Genomic DNA, 6,558 nt, shown 5'->3' with positions numbered 1-6,558 from the left:
TGTGTGTGTGTGTGTGTGTGTGTGTGTGTGTGTGTGTGTGTGTGTGTGTGTGTGTGTGTGTGTGTGTAAATCTTTGGCCAGGTCTGCACTACAAAATTATTTCAGCAGAATTATATTGCTCAGGTCTTTGAAAAACTCACAACTCCCCTTCGGTCGGCAGCTCGTGGCTGGTGTACACACTGCAATGCCACATCTGGTGACAAAACTGCCCTGTTTTGGTGACAAAATAAAACCACTTCGATGAGAGGCCTAGAGCGTTTTGCAGCAAACTTAAAGGGACAGAGTGCCAGTGTAGATGCTGCCGTTCATTATATAACCATAACTGGCCTCCTCCAGTATCCCATAATGCCTGCCGTGAACTTGCCTGCCCTGCATTCTGCTACAAAGCCATGGGACCCTCCCCTTTCATAGCTCCAGGAAGTTCTGACAGCTAAGCCTGCTGCTCTGCTCCGGCAGCCAGGAGCAAATCTCTGCCGTGGATGCTGCTCTCTCCCGCCCTGCAAACACAGAGCAGGTGGCAGGAGCTTCCTTACAGTGGGGGCGGTGGGGCATTGGCATCTGAACTGTGACACCCCCATGATACCCCTTCCTTCGAGGAGGCTCTTACCTTCTAAACAGGGACGGCTGTTTTCTAGTAAAATCACTACAAGGGAAGGAGAAAACTCAAAAGAGGTTCCTCCTGGCGCTCACGTCCGTGAACCCAAATACTCTCTCAGTCCTCAAAGAGAGACCTGGAGAAGGAGACTTGCTGAAGCAAAGCCCCAAGGGTCTCTGAGGTTTCCCTGGCCCCTCACCCCTGTCCTGCCTGGCTGATGTCAGCATCTCTCTGTGAGGTCACCACCTCCCCACCACCTTGGACCAATAGTCTGAGGTCCAGCAAAAGGCCTTTGTGATGTCACTGTCACACCCCTCCCTTGCTGTGCCAATGTCCTGCCCCTGGCCAGGCGCTTTGGAGGTTTGAGCTACTCCCTGTGGATCACCCCACCGAAGGAGTGTTCGTTCTAGGCAGCAAGCCGGCTAGACAGGAAAACATCAGACGCTGCTCCCAATGCTACACTCTGTTTTTCAGAAATTAGTCAATTTTATGGCCGGAAGAGACCATTAGAGCATCTAATCTGACCCCCTGCATGTCACAGGCCTCCTGTATGACACAAGAGCTACTTTGGGGGCAAAAACATTCCAGAAAGGCATCTAGTCTTCATTAAATGACATCAGGAGATGGCGAATCCACCCCTTTCCTTGGTAGCTTGTTCCTGTGGTGAATCATCCTCACTGCTGAATTTTTGCGCCCTATTTGTAATATGAATTTCTCTTTTCACTTTTCGGCCATTGGGTCTTGTTATGCCTTTCTCTGCTCGATTAAAGAGCCCTTTAATACCCAGTCTTTTCTCTCCCTGAAGGCACTTCAACACTTCAGTGAAGTCACCTTTCAATCTTCTTTTGATAAGCTAAACAGGTTGAGCTCTTTCACTACTCACTAGAAGGCATTTTTCTCCAGCCCTCAGAACATTTGGTGGCTCTTTGCTGCCCCAGCAGAGCAGTTTGCAGGGACCACTGGAGTGGTTCATGGAATGGCTGGTGGAGTGGAGCGGCTCAGACTCCCTGCTTGCAAGAGGGGAAGTATTGCCTCCTAGAGGCACCCAGGGGGGTGATGTGTAATTGTCCCTAGGTCACTGGGTGGGGGCTCGAGCCAGTTTTGTATTGTTTTATTGAAGCAGAACCCCTAGATACTGAACCCAGCCCTTGTTTCTGCCAACTCAGAGGGGCAGAAGAGTTACAGGAATTTATCACACAACCCTCCCTGTTCCCATGGGGAGAATCTAGGGAAGGGGGAGTCATTCCTCACCTGTGCTCCCAGAAGAACTGCTAGGACTCCTTCCTGCCAGCTACTCACTCCTGGATTCACCCTCAGCTCCTGGGATCTTTCTGCTCCAAAGGCTCCAGAGGCCTGGGGTTGGGAGGGCGTCACTGCACAGTCTGAAACACAAGGGAGGATTCTGGAATTGAAGGAAGGAGCAGAAAATGGAGAGGAAAGAAACAGAGAGAAAACGCCTCATCTCTCTCCCCTCCCCGTCCCAGCAAGAAATGTTACCAAGGATCAGCGTTAGGGGAAATGGTGCCCTGGGTAAAACTTAGACTTTGGCACTTCCCCATCGCCCCTGGACGATCCCCCTCTCCCTTTACCCCCTAGCTCCGGCACTCCCAACCCTTGTGCCTCCTTCACCCCAACTCCTGCCCCCTCCTGTGCCCTAACCCCTACACTGTGTCCCCTTTGCCCTTAACTCCCATACTCCCCTCTTGTGCCACCAACCACTGCCCCCTCCTGAACCCCCTTGACCCCTAACCCCTGCACCCCTTCCTGTGCCACCAGCCACTGCCATCTCCTGCACCCCCTTCACCCCTAACCCCTGCGCCCCAACCCCTGCCCCTCTCCTGCACCCCCTTCACCCTAATCCTACACCCCCTCCTGTGCCACCAGCCACTGCCCCTCTCCTGCACCTCCTTCACCCCTAACCCCTGCACCCCTTCCTGTGCCACCAGCCACTGCCCCCTCCTGAACTCTCGTCACCCCTAACCCCTGCACCCCCTCCTGTGCCACCAGCCACTGACCCTCTCCTGCACCCCCTTCACCCCTAACCCCTGCGCCTCAACCCCTGCCCCTCTCCTGCACCCCCTTCACCCTAATCCCTCCACCCCCTCCTGTGCCACCAGCCACTCCCCCTCTCCTGCACCCCATTCACCCCTAACCCCTGCACCCCTTCCTGTGCCACCAGCCACTGCCCCTCGCCTCCACACCCTTCACCCCTAACCCCTGCACCCCCTCCTGTGCCACCAGCCACTGCCCCTCTCCTGAACCCCCTTCACCCCTAACCTCTGCACCCCCTCCTGTGCCACCAGCCACTGACCCTCTCCTGCACCCCCTTCACCCCTAACCCCTGCGCCACAACCCCTGCCCCTCTTCTGCATCCCTTTCACCCTAATCCCTCCACCCCCTCCTGTGCCACCAGCCACTGCCCCTCTCCTGCACCCCCTTCACCCCTAACCCCTGCACCCCCTCCTGTGCCACCACCCACTGCCATCTCCTGCACCCCCTTCACCCCTAACCCCTGCACCCCTTCCTGTGCCACCAGCCACTGCCACCTCCTGAATTCCCTTCACCCCTAACCCCTGCACCCCCTCCTGTGCCACCAGCCACTGCCCCTCTCCTGCACCCCCTTCACCCCAACCCCTTCCCCCGCTCTTTTGTCCCCAACCCCTGTGCCCCCTCCTGCACCCACGTGCGGACAGTGATCTGTGTGCATGGAGCAGCTAGCATTGCTCCTCCCTGGGATGCTGCTCCTCCGGGTACCCCTAGGGGCTGTGGGGGTGGGGAGATGAGAAGTGACGTCATCCGAGCTCCCTGCATCCAGGTCACTTTCCTCAGCTGGGCTGCATAAGGGGAGGGCAGAGAGCAGCAGCTTCTGATGCTCCCCTCACAGCACAGCCCAGGTGGGGAAAGTGACCAGGACGCATGGAGCACATAGTGTTGCTCCTCACTCCCCCCAACCCTCTATGGGCCCATGGAGGAGCATTGGGGCAGGGGAGAGCAGTGAGCACCTTTGCACTGCCACACGGTGCCCTTTGACCCCCTGGAGCCTTGGGTGGCTGCTGGGGGCCCCACCCCTAGTGCCGGCCAGGCTCCCCAGCACAAGCAGCAGAAAACACAGGGAGACTGGCCCCACACTGAGCAGCGGTAGCCTGGGCGGCACGTAATGGAGGTCGGGGGGGCTCAGTCTCCCCAAACCTTGCATCACCAAGGGGACAGTGGGGCCCATGACTGGGACCCCGGCCAAATTAGGCCACCCTGCAAAAGTCTCCCCTATGTCAGCCCCAGGGCTGGAGGAGTTCGCACTCCCTGCTACGGCCCAGGGGCTGCAGCAGGGGTACGGAGCTTCTCTGGTCTCAGGGCCGCAGCGGGGCAGGGGTAAAGGAGTGACAGGGTGGGGCTGGTGGGGGAAGGGGTGGAACAGAGGTGATAGTGGATGGGGCTATGGGTGGAAGGGGGCAGAGCAACAGACAGAAGGGGGTGCATGGTTCTGGTGCTGGGGCCCCCACACTTGTTCTCCCTTTCCCTGGGCTTTGGCATCACTAGCCCCTGCTTAGCGAGTAGGGTTCAGTGGTCCCCATAATGTGGGGTATGACTCCTAGGGAGACACAAAGGAACATTCATGGGGGCACCTCAGGGCCTGAGTCAGCCCCCATGGAGGGCAGGGAGGAAGCACCACTCAGCCCCACTCTGTCCCAGCTCTTCTCCAACCCCACCCTCAGTCTGGGCCTCTGGCTCCCAGCCCAGCGATGACCCCCTTGCCCCTGTCCGCACCCCTCTCCCCAGCAAGCAACAGTCCCACTCCCAGCCCTGCTTCTCGACCGTGGCTTCCGAGGGGCCACAGCCATGGCTAAGAGGGCACAATGTGAAATATTTGGGGACCACTGTTTTAGCGTGATGTCCTCAATCCTTCTCTGCAGTCCAATAAAAGCTATTCCTCACCCATCTACCCCTCCGTCAGGATGGACTAGGTCTGTTCTGCTGCCCTTCACTCATACAGGAAGGAGAATAACATTTCATTCCACTCAATCCTAAAGTGATTTGTAACCCAAGACCATCCCAAACTGGTCATTTTGGGGAAGCGGCCCCATCATGCTGCATAGCTAGGCAGAGTAGGTGTGTCTATGCAAACACGGTCTGTTCCTGAAGTCTTTCCCCAGCTCCTCACTAGATGTGAGGGGGGAGCTCATTCAGACCCTGCTTACGCTTAGTATTTAAAAACTCCTTCGTGTCCCTATCTCTGTTGGCCTTAGATCTCTCCTCCTGTCCCTTTTGTTACAGCTCAGATGAGGTGGTCCAGTGGTTAAGGTGATGGACTGCTATTCCATTGTGCTCTGCATGCATGGGTTCAAATCCCATCCTCAGTGGATGCATTTAGTCTTGACTCCTCCTCTATAGACAACCATCTTCCCCACTTGGTACAATAACAGACACAACAATGTTGCTTCTTGCAAACAAAAACCTTCTCAGAAACTCCAACACCCCCCCCCCCCGGCTTTAAATAAAATGTCTAAATCCCAGATTTCTAAAAAATGTCTCTAGTTCTGTATTTCGTAGTTTTTATCTTAAAAGCTAATGTTTCCTCAAGCTGAATAAGGCAAAGCTTCAAAGGAAAATGTTAGAAATGGTAGGGGAGAAATAGGAAAGGAAAAAGCCCCTTTTCTCAGGAGATACAAACTCGACTCCCTCCTGTCTCTATCACCAGTGGATTTTGCCTCCCTCCTTCTGAGGTGTAAATAAAATAAAGAGGAGACAAGGTGGTTTGGCACAAACAAAGGTAAGTGTAGTCAGGGTAAAGGTACAGAAAGCTGGGGGAACAGGGGAAAATGCAAACTTAATGAATACAATGAAACAGTGACTGGGTTTGGGAGCTTAACGCTCAGGCCCATAAACCCTCCCTTGGAAACTAGAAAACACTAAACAATGCCCCAACACAGAAACCTTTCCCCACTGTTCAGGTGCAGTGGATCCCAGGTGTCGGCGCGACGCCCAGGACCTTCCACTCTCCCGCTGATTTAGAGCCGTTGAGGAGGAGCGCTGGGGAGTCCAGACGACGGTTGGGTTTCGTTGCTGGCACGGAGGCCCTCTGGGATGCTGGACACCAGGAATGCAGGACGGCAGGAATGGGGGTGACAGGCCTCCTGTTCCTCAGTCTCACGGTGGGACCGAGGGGGTTCTTCACTCTCCAGCTTGGGAGCACTGTGAAGACACGACCGTGGACGGGTGACTCAGAGATTCCCTCCTTCCTCATCACTGCACAACTGTTATCTTTTGTCTGAGCCAGGCAGAGTTTATCTTCATCACGTTCTATCCATCCACTTCTCAAAGTGTCATGTGATGAAGCATTCTCCGTTGTCTGTGCTTGGAGATGATGCTTTGACTTCTTTAATCCTCTATCAGAGTCGCTATGAGTGGAGATGAAAGTGTCAAAGACCTGGGAGAGGAATTCAAATGGATCCCAAACACAGTGCGATCATTGGGAGTTTAAATCCCAGGTTCCATCTATTGGCAAAGCCACTTCTAACAAGGTAGCTGTTTTGTCCCCCATTATGGCACAAGTTTGAAATATGGGCAGCATAGAGCCAATATTCATAACATCAACTACAAAAATGATACACATCTAGAGATAGCATCATTATAATCAGCCAGTCAGAACCTCTCCATAGACCCCTTACATGACAACCTTTCTACAGTATTGGCTGCAAATATAGAACAGTGGTCGCAACAGTGATCTGCACAGTTACAGATTATGTCAATAACGTCACAGGAGGTGACATGGCATCAATGAGACTGATATTGGAATAGCTTTCAGTTTTGGTGTCCTCATTTGAAAAAGATGTTGTGAAATTGGAGCTAGGGCAGCAAAGAGCTACCAAATGTTCTGAGGGCTGGAGAAAAATGCCTTCTAGTGAGCTATTGAAAGAGCTCAACCTGTTTAGCTTATGAAAAGAAGATTGAAAGGTGACTTCGCT

General features: G+C 54.1%; 1 non-coding gene across 1 annotated transcript; it reads left to right on the top strand.

Moving 5' to 3' along the window:
• Positions 1–4,871: 4,871 nt before the first annotated feature.
• Positions 4,872–4,959, top strand: TRNAS-GCU (transfer RNA serine (anticodon GCU)). The gene has a single exon. It is a non-coding gene; the product is annotated as a tRNA-Ser (tRNA).
• The last annotated feature ends 1,599 nt before the right edge of the window (positions 4,960–6,558 follow it).

Source organism: Gopherus flavomarginatus, chromosome 18 (assembly GCF_025201925.1).
Source record: "Gopherus flavomarginatus isolate rGopFla2 chromosome 18, rGopFla2.mat.asm, whole genome shotgun sequence".
NCBI lineage: Eukaryota > Metazoa > Chordata > Testudines > Testudinidae > Gopherus > Gopherus flavomarginatus.
This window is presented reverse-complemented; position numbering and strand designations above follow the sequence as displayed.